This window comes from Coenobita brevimanus, chromosome 48, assembly GCF_032717465.1.
Source record: "Coenobita brevimanus isolate Jiangsu-jjx chromosome 48, ASM3271746v2, whole genome shotgun sequence".
Taxonomy (NCBI): Eukaryota; Metazoa; Arthropoda; class Malacostraca; order Decapoda; family Coenobitidae; genus Coenobita; species Coenobita brevimanus.
In genome coordinates this window covers 22,428,846-22,441,931 of record NC_137001.1, presented here as the reverse complement: position 1 = coordinate 22,441,931, position 13,086 = coordinate 22,428,846, and positions in this window count along the sequence as shown.

The following is a 13,086-nucleotide window of genomic DNA, read 5'->3' as shown; positions in this document are numbered from 1 at the left end:
CTTTACAGGTGGCTTTACATTGAGTGACAAGCCTAATGGTTTCCTGTAAGCCAAGAAACCATTTACAACGCTGGGTGGTAACCATATAACCAAACCATACGTGCTCCCTACGTGTCAACAAGTGGGTTGGTGGAGGGTTAGTGTCCCTCCTCGTAAAACAACTAACTCAAAGTCAAATGGCCACCCCTTACGGGATTATGGCGTCTGGCAGTAGATAGTAGTAGTAGACATCTTTTTGTCAGCATCAGATCAGGCATATTGATCTTAAGTACAGTAATGCTCTTATGCTAAACTGAAGAAAAATAACTGAACATTATGATATGATGCATTTTCAGAATTACTTTGTCAATGAGTTGCCCAATGTTAGAAAATAAAGCTCTACATTTACGGTTGCAGTATATATATATTTTTTTAAAACTCAAACTTGACCTAAAATTGCCATCTCTTGATCTTGAGTGCTAAGTAGTAACAACAGGGTAACAATTATGGTACAGTACAGTAATAGTCACGAGTAAGTTGTATAGAAAGGATGTGAAGCTGTAGTATAGTCTTTTTCCTCCGCTGAGCTATGCGATATAAGTTGCAGGACAAAAATTGGGTTGTGGAAGTATAACGAGCGTGGTTTAAAATGTATGGAGTTTGTGATACCACTTTCTTGCATGATTGTACTTCCTGCTGCTCATAATCACATCAGAAAATATAAAGCCTCTCCACTACTCACTGCTCCTGCACATCCTCCTCCTCCTCCTCTTCCTCCTCCTCATCATCATCGTGTTCATCCAGTCCTTTTTTACTCCGTCAGAAACATAAGGGGTGAGGGCTTGGCTACACATTAAGGGGAGGGTGACCAGTCTTCCCTTCCCTGAGTGGCATTATGTGAAAAGTAAACCTAAGTCACCCTCTGAATGTAAACCTTTATGGGCCCTAGTTCACCTCCCCCTCCCCCAAAAAAACAGCCCTTCACTGCAGTGCTAGAGTGAACATTCATATAAGCCTGGAGTTACAATGACAGTGACGACCAAAACAACTCCCCACTGCTCATACACATCCACATTGCTCTTGACACTCCCTCCCCATCTATCAGGACTCTGCAGCTTCACCTGAGCAGTGTACAGCAGCATCTTGTGTTGTCGTTTAAGCTGGAGAGGGTTGCCTTCACATGGTGGCACAGATATACATGTCAATTAGTTGTTTTCTTCGTTGCACTCCCTAAATGGAGGATGGTGGATTGTCAGAAGGAGAATTTCAGCCTTCAGTCCACCAGGTTCATGCTTCAGATTACAGATACTACCACTACTGCTGCCTCATGGTTTGCAGTACAGTACAACTTTTAACTTCTTGGTTACACTGTTGTCTGTTAAATCCTGCTTATTTCAATCAGTTTATTTAGTTTAAGGGACATTGAATCGAAGAGGTTAGATACGTATTTTATTAGCTCCTTCACTACTATTGTTCTTTCATCTTGAACCAGATTGTCATCCTTTTGTCGCGTGTTTCAAAGCATAATGGCAGGGGGGAAAAAAATGCTATGGCTCTTCATTCTTTCCATAGCACTTCATGGCCAGCATCATATACTTTAGGCCTAGTTGGAGTAAATTTCAAGAGCATAGATTTTTTTTTTTTTTTTTTTTTTTTTTTTTTAAGGCTAACAAGAGAATGGGCGAGATGTCACTGGAAGAAGTAAAGATGAGGGAGATTATACTCGTAGGTGTGTGGCAGGGTGTGTTAGTTTCACGTAGCTCAGTGGGAAATGAGGCTCTGTATTGATTTTCATAGCACTTCTTCGTGACTAGCATCATATAGTGTTGATCCATTGTTACAACTCGGTGTTCAAGATGGAGAGGTGGCAATTTTAGGTCAGAGTGGTGCGGGAAAGGAATACAGTGCTACTGACTGTATCCCTTTCATGGCACTTCATCGTGACTAGCATCATATTTTAATCTTAATCTTTTGTTGCAACTCGGCATTCAAGGTGGAAAGCTGGCAGTTCTAGGCCAGTTTAGAGCAAAAAAGTGTAGCTGTGACTGAGGCAATGAAGATGCTACTTCGAAATTTGAGGAGCCTGAGGAGAAGAATAGTCTAAAAATAAACATAAACTAAAAAAGAAAATCATGGTTCATGCCAAAAATACATTCAGGCCAATTAAAAGTCAGTCAAACTTCATAGACAAGAGGGAATGCTGGATAAGATAGCTTTTGTTTCTCGGCGGCACATTTGGTCCTATCACCTAAAGGTGAATGTATATCACCTAAAGGTGAATGTAGGGAAGAGTAAAGTGATGGTCTTTGAGAGAGGTGAAGTTAGTGAATGTACAGCGAGGTTAGATGGTGAGGAATTGGAAAATGTGAGTACGTTTAAGTACTTGGGTAGTGTGATGAGTAAGGATGGAGGTTTGGAGGGTGAAGTGCTTGAAAGGGTACAGCAGGGAAGAAAGGTTGCTGGTTCTTTGAAAGCAGTGATAAGAAACAGGGAAGTGAGCATGGAAGTGAAAAAGTTACTACATGACAGTATTGTGATACCAACTCTAACGTACGGAAGTGAAGCTTGGACATTGTTGGAAGGACACAAGTCAAGAGTGAGAGCAGTGGAAATGAGTTATTTAAGAGGAGCCTGTGGAGTCACGTGGAGAGACAGGCTGACGAATGAGGATATAAAGGAGCGTTGTGGTGTGGATGTGGATGTGATAGGAAGCGTTATGAGGAACACACTGAGGTGGTTTGGCCATGTGGAGAGGATGGAGGGCGAAAGACTGACGAAGAGAGTGTATGTGAGTGAGGTGGAGGGGGGAAGAGGGAGGAGGAGGCCGAGGATGAGATGGAGGGATGGGGTGGAGAGGTATATGAGAGAGGGGGGTGTGAGTTGGGAGCAGAGCAGTGAAATGGCGGGGGACAGGGTGACTTGGAGGCGATTTGTTTGTGGCCACCCCAAACGGGATTGAGGCGTCTGGCAATAGATAGATAGATAGACGTGATTATTTTGAATCAGTTTGGAGGCTGTCATCTTGGTTGGTGACTTGCCATTCGAATTTTCGCAGTAACAACGCTAAATCTGCCGTGTCCTTTCGTTCCCATGTTGTTTTATCGAAGGAAGTTGAGTTTTTATTGCTGTGACCGAATTTCGTACCAAGGAACCGTGTAAACAGCAGAAGCCAGAAGCGTGGATGTAAATGTGCTCATGTTACACCAAAATCCGCTTGTGAAAACGATTAAGGTATGTTATATAATTAGCATATTTTGTTGGTTAATTACTGCAGCCGGAACCAACGTTAAAGGTATTGTTCAGTAGGTTTTTCCATGTTGCAGGTGACGCTTGAAAGTTCTGGCAATCAAGGAAGACATAGGAGTTGTTGTCATGATCTTTTTAACGTAACATCCTCATTTTTTTTTTATAACATGCATAAATATTGTAGTGTAAGATGAAGCCTTTATTATATACATTTCTCGTGCAGTAATGTGACCTAACCTAACTAATCTAACCTAATATGTCAGGGTATAGCGGTCAGTTTGCTCTTTCGGATCTCTCTCTCTCACTCTCTCTCTCACTAAAAGTATTGGTGCCATCTATAGGGGTCTAAAGTTGAAAATAATACGTAATTGCTCATGGAAGATCAAATTATGTGTTCTTCCAATCGTTTACACATTTTGACCTATTTGTATCGTGAAAATTACCTTAGAGAAACTAATGAGAGAGAGAGAGAGGCGGGGTACTACAACTTTCCGTTTTGGATGCTGAGCTGTAACAATAGATTAACGCTAGAATGAATTATAGTCACGAAGAAGTACTACAGAAGGGTGTAGAGCCATGGTACTTGTTTTTCCTGTGACTGAACTACATGAAATAAGCTGCCAAATGGACGAAAATCAAGAACAGCTACCACAACCACCACTACTACCACTGCTACTGCTACTTGTACTACTGCTACTAACACTGCTACTGTTACTACCACTACTACTATTACTACTACTGCTACAAAGCCTGGTATATATATGAATGCTTTTTACATATCCAATCTTGCATCTAAAACGTCACAACCAAAGTGGAGTGACAATAATACCAATAGAAGTAGTGGTAGTAGTAGTGGTAATAGTAGTAGTAGCAATAGTAGTAGTAGTAGTAGTAGCAGTAATACAGGTAAACAAAATGATTCAAAAAGGCATATTTATCGTACATATTGTCTGAAATCTTTTATGTATATTGTGCCTTGGGTGGGAACATGACTGGCCTGTATTCTCGTAAGTTTACCAGGCTTCTTGACACGTTTTATTAAGTGACTTATCCTGAATATTACACCTTATCACTCTCTCGTATGATATATATGCCTTTTTAATACTTACATAGATTCATAACCACTATACAAGAGAGTATTAATGTTGTATGGAGAAAGATTTGTAACGAAGTGTCAGAATGGCGCCTAAACTTAAAGAGAATACGGCCTAAGCGACATGGAAGGCGGGTAGGGGGTAGCCAGGGATGGGGGGAGGGGTCTGGGGTTGGGGGGAAGGGGATGGCACATGGAGAGAAGATGGGGGAGGGAAGGGGAGGGCACATGGAGGGAGGGAGGGCGGGGTGAACAACAAGCTTCCTCTCTCAGTCACTCCCTCCCCCTTCAGTCTTGATTTGCCGTGTTTGGGGAAGGATATGCGACGCGTATCCTAGTGTTTTCATGTATCCTATCTCGGTGACACATTCTTCCCGTTTTAGTGTGACAGTGTGTGGAAAATAAAACTGTTATATTTACCCTTAAGTGTGAGTATGGATACGTACTGTGGGCTGCGTTGAGGAGTGAAAATTCAGTGAAGGAAAGAGTTGCATGGAATCATTAAGTATTTGGTCAAGGATTCAAGATTTACTCCAACAATAGATGAATCAGTAACAGATAACTAAGGAATTGCTTGTTTAAATTCAAAATAGCCTCCAGTGACGTCATGAACTGTGAAAATTAAACAAGAATGGATGAAAAACTTTGAGGACCGCTCATGGAAGGAGAGAATTCCATGGCCGCTCCTTCCAGACCATCTTCATCCGGGAACTGAAGATTAAGGAGGAACTAGGAAGGTTTTAAGACATCGTAAAACTGTCTTAGCATAGATGACTCTCCATGCCCTCACTTCTTCGGTAATTATGCGTTATTTCCTTAAGTATTTTAGGAAGGAGGTAAATGTTCATGAAGAAATGTTAGGCCACGTAAGGCTGGAACTCTTCTGCACCACTTGTATTATTTTCATTCTCCATTTTACTAGTTTTTTCCATACTTCTGGGTTTAAATGTATGAATGGCAGTGTATGAATTAGATTGGGTTGTTGTGGTTGCTATAATTCCAGGATATTGTGAGGGTGGTTGGAATGTTGGAGATATCATACGTCTGGCATATCCGGCGCTCTTGGTGTACTGACAGGATGAAGGAAGCTTTAGTGACAATGAAACAGCTTTTAAATGATAACCTAATAACATAATAACACTTGGTCTACACATACACATCTTGATAACCTGTATACTGACACATAAGATAGACATAAACGCACATAGATATTCTTAGTACACTGACAAGATGAAGGAAGTTTGACAATGGGACAGCTACGTTAATAACCTAATAACATACGGTAATAACTCTTGGTCTACGCATACACATCTTGATAACTTGTATACCAACACAACATACACTGGCATAAACACAGACATTCCTGGTATACTGACAGGATGAAGGAAGTTTGGATGTCACAATGAAACATCCTTTACACTGATAACCTAAAAACATAATAATTTGGTCTACACTTACACATCTTCATAACCTACTAACACATACACTGGCATGAGCGTAGACAGTCTTGGTACACTGACAGGATGGAGGAAGTTTGGATGTGACAATGAAATGGTTTGACATTGATAATAACTCTTGGTCTATTCTTACACATCTTGATAACCTGTGTACTGACGCATAACGTACACAGATATAAACGTACATACAGATAACGACATAAACATACTTTGAAATATACCGTAGTTACTTGGATACTGTCAATAGGAAAGCATTTATACTGACTGCATGATAATTTCCTAACCCATCGCAATAACTTGTGCAATAATATATCATAATTACTTCTTCCTTAGCCTTTATCATTCTTTTTCTCTGCTTGCCCTCCTTTCTTCCTATTTCTCCCATCTTTCCTGTCACTTCTTATTGCTTTTCTTTCCCTTACAGGTGGCTTTACATTGAGTGACAAGCCAAATGGTTACCTGTTAGCCAAGAAACCATTTACAACGCAGGGTGGTAACCATATAACCAAACCATTCGTTCTCCCTACGTGTCAACAAGTGGGTTGGTGGAGGGTTAGTGCTCCTCCCTGTAAAACAAATAACTCAGAGTCAAATGGCCACCCCTTACGGGATTATGGCGTCTGGCAATAGATAGATGGATAGAACTTGTAGGCTACACTTATTATCATGACAATTTATAGTCTACATGGACAGATAGGAAACTGAATACTAACACAATAGAACATTTACAACACAAGTACGAAAACAAACACTTCTAACTTGGCCCAAAATTGCCATCTCTCCATCTTGAATGCCGAGCTGTGACAGTAGCACTAGAGTATGGTACTAGTCACGAAGAAGTGTTACGGGAAAATATAGAGCCCTAGTACTGTTCTCTGCCACGTGAAATAAGCTGCAAAAGGACGAAAATTGGGCCAGGTTGTTGTGAAAGAAGTATAGTCAAGATATAGCTTATTGTTTTCATTGCATATCACTAGTTTTAAATTTTCAAACGGAACTGGGAGGATAATAATTTCTTTGGCTCATATTCACGTTGGTTAAGATAGCTCCGTAACACCTTTTCCTAAGCGATTTAGTTTGTTACACCTTATTGTCCAATTCTGCTACATAAATCATTCCTTTATCGCCATATTCTGCATAAATATATTCACGTCGGTTAAGAAAGCTCCGTAACACATTTTCCTAAGCGATTTAGTTTGTTTATTACACCTTATTGTCCAATTCTGCTACATAAATCATTCCTTTATCGCCATATTCTGCATAAATAACATTCAAAGGGATATTAACTACCCCAATACAAGAATAAATCGCTAAGGAAGAGGTGTTAGGGAACCTCCTTAACCTCAGGTAGGAATCCACAAGTAACAGTAGAAAGGATGGTCGAATGATACCACTTCAGACTTAGTGTGTGTGTGTGTGTGTGTGTGTGTACCGGTATGTGAATGTCTGTTCGCTTGTGTTTGTATGTATGTGTAGGGTATGCAGTATGTGTGTTCACGTGTGTGTGTGTGTTTGTTTGTTTGTTTGTATATATGTGTATGTATTTTTGTGTATTATGTGTGTGTGTGTGTGTGTGTGTGTGTGTGTGTGTGTGTGTGTGTGTGTGTGTGTGTGTATTGCTGCAACCCAGGTCAGATCCCCGTTGATGTGTTGTGTTAGGGTGAGGGTGTGAGGTGTGGTGGGGATGGTGTAGTGTGGTGTAGGGGGGAGGGTTGTGGTGTAGGGGGAGGGTGGTGGTGTAGGGGGAGGGTGGTGGTGTAGGTATGAAGGTGGTGGTGTAGGGGGAGGTTTGTGGTGTAGGCTAGGTATGAAGGTGGTGGTGTAGGGGGGGAGGGTTGTGGTGTTGGTATGAAGGTGGTGGTGTAGGGGGGAGGGTTGTGGTGTTGGTATGAAGGTGGTGGTGTAGGGGGGAGGGTTGTGGTGTTGGTATGAAGGTGGTGGTGTAGGGGGGGAGGGTTGTGGTGTAGGCTAGGTATGAAGGTGGTGGTGTAGGGGGGGAGGGTTGTGGTGTAGGTATGAAGGTGGTGGTGTAGGGGGAAGGTTGTGGTGTAGGTATGAAGGTGGTGGTGTAGGGGGGGAGGGTTGTGGTGTAGGTATGAAGGTGGTGGTGTAGGGGGAAGGTTGTGGTGTAGGTATGAAGGTGGTGGTGTAGGGAGGGAGGGTTGTGGTGTAGGTATGAAGGTGGTGGTGTAGGGGGGAGGGTTGTGGTGTTGGTATGAAGGTGGTGGTGTAGGGAGGGAGGGTTGTGGTGTTGGTATGAAGGTGGTGGTGTAGGGAGGGAGGGTTGTGGTGTTGGTATGAAGGTGGTGGTGTAGGGAGGGAGGGTTGTGGTGTTGGTATGAAGGTGGTGGTGTAGGGAGGGAGGGTTGTGGTGTTGGTATGAAGGTGGTGGTGTAGTGGGGGAGGGTTGTGGTGTTGGTATGAAGGTGGTGGTGTAGGGAGGGAGGGTTGTGGTGTTGGTATGAAGGTGGTGGTGTAGGGGGGGAGGGTTGTGGTGTTGGTATGAAGGTGGTGGTGTAGGGAGGGAGGGTTGTGGTGTTGGTATGAAGGTGGTGGTGTAGGGGGGAAGGTTGTGGTGTTGGTATGAAGGTGGTGGTGTAGGGGGGGAGAGGGTGATGGTGTAGGTATGAAGGTGGTGGTGTAGGGGGGGAGGGTGATGGTGTAGGTATGAAGGTGGTGGTGTAGGGGGGGAGGTTTGTGGTGTTGGTATGAAGGTGGTGGTGTAGGGGGAGGTTTGTGGTGTAGGTATGAAGGTGGTGGTGTAGGGGAGGGTTGTGGTGTAGGCTAGGTATAAAGGTGGTGGTGTAGGGGGGAAGGTTGTGGTGTAGGCTAGGTATAAAGGTGGTGGTGTAGGGGGGAGGGTTGTGGTGTAGGCTAGGTATGAAGGTGGTGGTGTAGGGGGGGAGGGTGATGGTGTAGGTATGGAGGTGGTGGTGTAGGGGAGGGTTGTGGTGTAGGTATGAATGTAGATGTGAAGGTGGTGGTGTAGTGTGGTGTAAGTATAAGGGTAGTGGTGGTGTAGGGTGACAAGTAGGCCCTGTAGTCCTAGTTCATATGTCGTAGTGGTGTAACACGTGTAGGCTATTACGTGTGTAGTATAGGCTGGTTAGGGCTTACTGGTGAATGTGCCTAGTTTCACTGTATACCGGTTTTGTCAATGCATAAACACTTGAAGCCAGGAATTGTGGATCTCTCTCTCTCTCTCTCTCTCTCTCTCTCTCTCTCTCTCATGCTGCTTAATACCCTTCTGTACCCGTATATAGAGGTGACATAAACCTGTGTATGTCTTTTAATATACTTTTTCTTCTTAATTTGAAATGTTTGGGCTTCCTTACTATTTCAAAAACTTCTGATCTGAAAAAAGGATAATTGTAGCCTAGTTATATTGGAGGGTAGACTGACTAGTAACCAAGGAGACTAACTTCTACGGTACCTCATCAGTGAAACTCGTGTTAGTTTTATGCTACGGTGATTCTGTTATGGTATTGAGGTGTTGGGAGTGGCACAGTTCCATCGGGTGAAAGGAAGGTGTTATGTGGTAAGCAGGTGGTGGTGGGATCTCTCTCTGTCTGTCTGTCTGTCTGTCTGTCTCTCTCTCTCTCTCTAGTGGTGATATTAGAGGGATCGCTATTGAAGGTAGGCGCCGGACACTCACCTGTGTGTGTGTGTGCGTGCCGGCGCTGACCAGTCGGGGTGAAGGGCATCACCGTCTTGATGGTTGCATCACACACACACACACACACACACACACACACACACACACACACACACACACACACACACACACACCTATCACTGAACTTTATGCACCAACTTTACTCAATGAAATCAAGATCACAGTTTTCTCTCTCTCTCTCTCTCTCTCTCTCTCTCTATCTATCTATCTATCTATCTATCTATCTATCTCCTAGTAGACTCATAAGCTTTCAAATACACACTGGCAATCTGTGAATGGGCCCTCTGCGTACACGTCACTGAATGAAATCGTGATGTTTGTTCTAATATCTATCTATCTACGGTATCTATCTATCTATCTATCTATCTATCTACCTAGAGAGGGGGGAGGGGACTGTATGTTCAGAAGCATTCATAGACAGACAAGGTATCAATGAAGTTTGTGCCTCCACTGAATGAAATCTAGTTTACATTTTTTGTTTTTAATTTGGGCACTTTCACCTAGACACTGCTCTTAGCTCCTGGTCAGAACAAATATTAAAACTAAGAGGAATTTTTTGCATACACTGAAGAAACTAAAAAAAAAAGATCAACACTATGTCAGTTTTATTTCTTATGTAAGATTATTTAACACTTAGAGGAATTTTTTGCATACACTGAGGACGCTATAAAAAGATCTATACTATGTTATTTTTATTTCTTATATTCGTTATTTTAAAACTATACTTTGCTTACTCAAACTTGGCCCAGATTGTCACCCTCTTGCTGTTAACTTTACGTCGTTCACTGGTAGAATATGACACTGCTACGGCCCCATATCTTTCCTTAGCACTTCCTCGTGACTAGCATCATATTCTAGTGCCAGTCTGTTGTTATAATTCGCCGTTCCAGGTGGATGGATGGCGGTGTGTGTGTGTGTGTGTGTGTGTGTGTGTGTGTGTGTCCTCGTCATTGTGTGTTTGCTTGTTTGTACGTGTGTGTGTGTGTGTGTGTGTGTGTGTGTGTGTGTGTGTGTGTGTGTGTGTCCTCGTCATTGTGTGTTTGCTTGTTTGTACGTGTGTGTGTGTGTGTGTGTGTGTGTGTGTGTGTGTGTGTGTCCTCGTCATTATGTTTGTTTGTTTGTGTCCTTGTCATTGTGTGTGTGTGTGTGTGTGTGTGTGTGTGTGTGTGTGTGTGGATCCTTGTCATTCACCACTGCAGCATAGCATGTCTTCCTTTCACTAACGTCAGCCTCCCTTCTCATGCACACATCTCATTTTCAATAATTATTTTGCTCTCTCTCTCTCTCTCTCTCTCTCTCTCTCTCTCTCTCTCTCTCTCTCTCTCTCTCTATGCACCCTTTTCTTTCTCTACTCCTTCCCAACTCTCCCAAACACATCTCTTCCTCGATCTGTCTCACCTTCCTCTCGGTCTACCAAAAGTTAATTCCTATAACAACTTTCTGAGATACCTTTTACACAGACAGACACAGGTGAATGCATAACTGGGGGAGGTGGGGTGGGGGGAATATAACTCTTGGGTTCTTTTTTTTTTCATTGAGGACTGTAATGGATGTGTAATTTCTTTTGAGGTCTTCCGGAGCTATTGTGTGCCTCTCTCTCTCTCTCTCTCTCTCTCTGGGTGTGTAATTTCTTTTAGGGGCCTTCCGGAAGCTATTGTGTACCTCTCTCTCTCTCTCTCTCTCTCTCTCTCTCTCTCTCTCTCTCACACACACACACACACACACACACACACATCTTGATTTTTAACATATTTTGCCATAATAAGGGGTAACTAGTCTATATAATTCTCTCTCCAGTCTCGTGTACTCTTTGAACGGCTCACTCTCCTTATCAGTCTCTATCCTGCAATATATTTCTTACTTCCCCTAACACTTTAAAATGTCTAGTGTGCAGTTTTACATATATTTGTTGCATGGTTGAATGAGTAATAAGGCAATGAGTCATGGAGGGTGAGAGACTGACGAGGAGAGTGTATGTGAGTGAGGTGGAAGGGGAGGCCAAGGATGAGATGGAGGGATGGAGTGGAGAGGTATATGAGGGACTGACGAGGAGAGTGTATGTGAGTGAGGTGGAAGGGGAGGCCAAGGATGAGTTGGAGGGATGGAGTGGAGAGGTATATGAGAGACTGACGAGGAGTGTATGTGAGTGAGGTGGAGGGGAAGAGAGGGAAGGGGAGGCCAAGGATGAGATGGAGGGACGGAGTGGAGAGGTATATGAGAGACTGACGAGGAGTGTGTATGTGATTGAGGTGGAGAGGGAGAGAGGGACGGGGAGGCCAAGGATGAGATGGAGGGATGGAGTGGAGAGGTATATGAGAGACTGACGAGGAGAGTGTATGTGAGTGAGGTGGAGGGGGAGAGAGGGACGGGGAGGCCAAGGATGAGATGGAGGGATGGAGTGGAGAGGTATAATGAGAGAGAGGGGTGTGAATTGGGAGCATGGCAGTGAAATGGCTGGGGACAGGGCGACGTGGAGACGATTTGTTTGTGGCCACCCCGTATGAGGGATTAAGGCTTCTGGCAATAGATAGATAGATAATGTTATAAGGCAGTGAGAATGTCCTTACTCTTCACTAACGCAAACAGCCGTCCCCCCAACACAAAAATTGAGGTGCACAATGTTTGGACAACCCTGTATTAGTGTGTTTTAATTACCCCTTGTGGGACCTTCAGCGTCTGTATGCTCTTTGTAACTATATCTAAAACATGCACTTTGACCTTCACCCTCTCCCCAGCTTGCCTCTGTTCACTGCTTGCTTCTTTCTTTACTCTCTCTCTCTCTCTCTCTCTCTCTTAAGATGTTCCCAGTCTTCCTGTTTTTCTCACCCTTGCATTTTTCTCCTCTTTCCTCCCTCTCCTCATCCTTCTCTTCTCTACCCCTCCCTCTCCCTTCCTCCCTTCTCCTCTCGTATTCCTTAGACTTGCTCTCATAAATCAATCACAGTCTATGGATAATGCTGGTCACACACACACACACACACACACACACACACACACACACACTATAGAGCCGTATTCCCGTGGCCTTCGGAAACGTTCTAGCACTTATAGTTTCTTTCTAGCACATGCAGGTTTCTACACGAGGTGGCATTGAAGAGTTGCTAGCAAATCCTTAGTGTCATACTCTGTCATATTTAGCCCCTGCCTTGTCATACCCTGCCCTACCCTGTCCTTCCCTCCTTTCTGCCCTGCTTGGCCCCTTCCTACCGTGTCCTGCCCTGCCGTACCCTTGTCCTGCCCGCTCTGTCATACCCTGTCATATTCAACCCCTGCCTTTTCTCTCATGTCCTGCTTGCCACCAGAAATGAAAGTTTTAGTGCCCTACCATTTCCTTAAACGACCCTGCCCTACCCTCTTATACCCTTCCCATCCCTCCCTTCCCGTCCTCTCCTCTCCTCCCCTCTCCTCTCCTCTCCTCTCCTCTCTTCTCTTCTCTTCTCCTCTCCCCTACCAACCTTGATCCTCCCCGCTACTGTAAATGAAGTTCTCTATTCCCTCTTGTTCCACTGCCTTCGCTCTTCCTTTCTACCCTACTTGACCTCTCCCTATCCTATCCTACCGTACCCTTTCCTCCTCCATTCTACTTTGCCCTGCCCTGCCCTGCCTTGTCCTGCCCTGCCCTACCCTACCCTCCT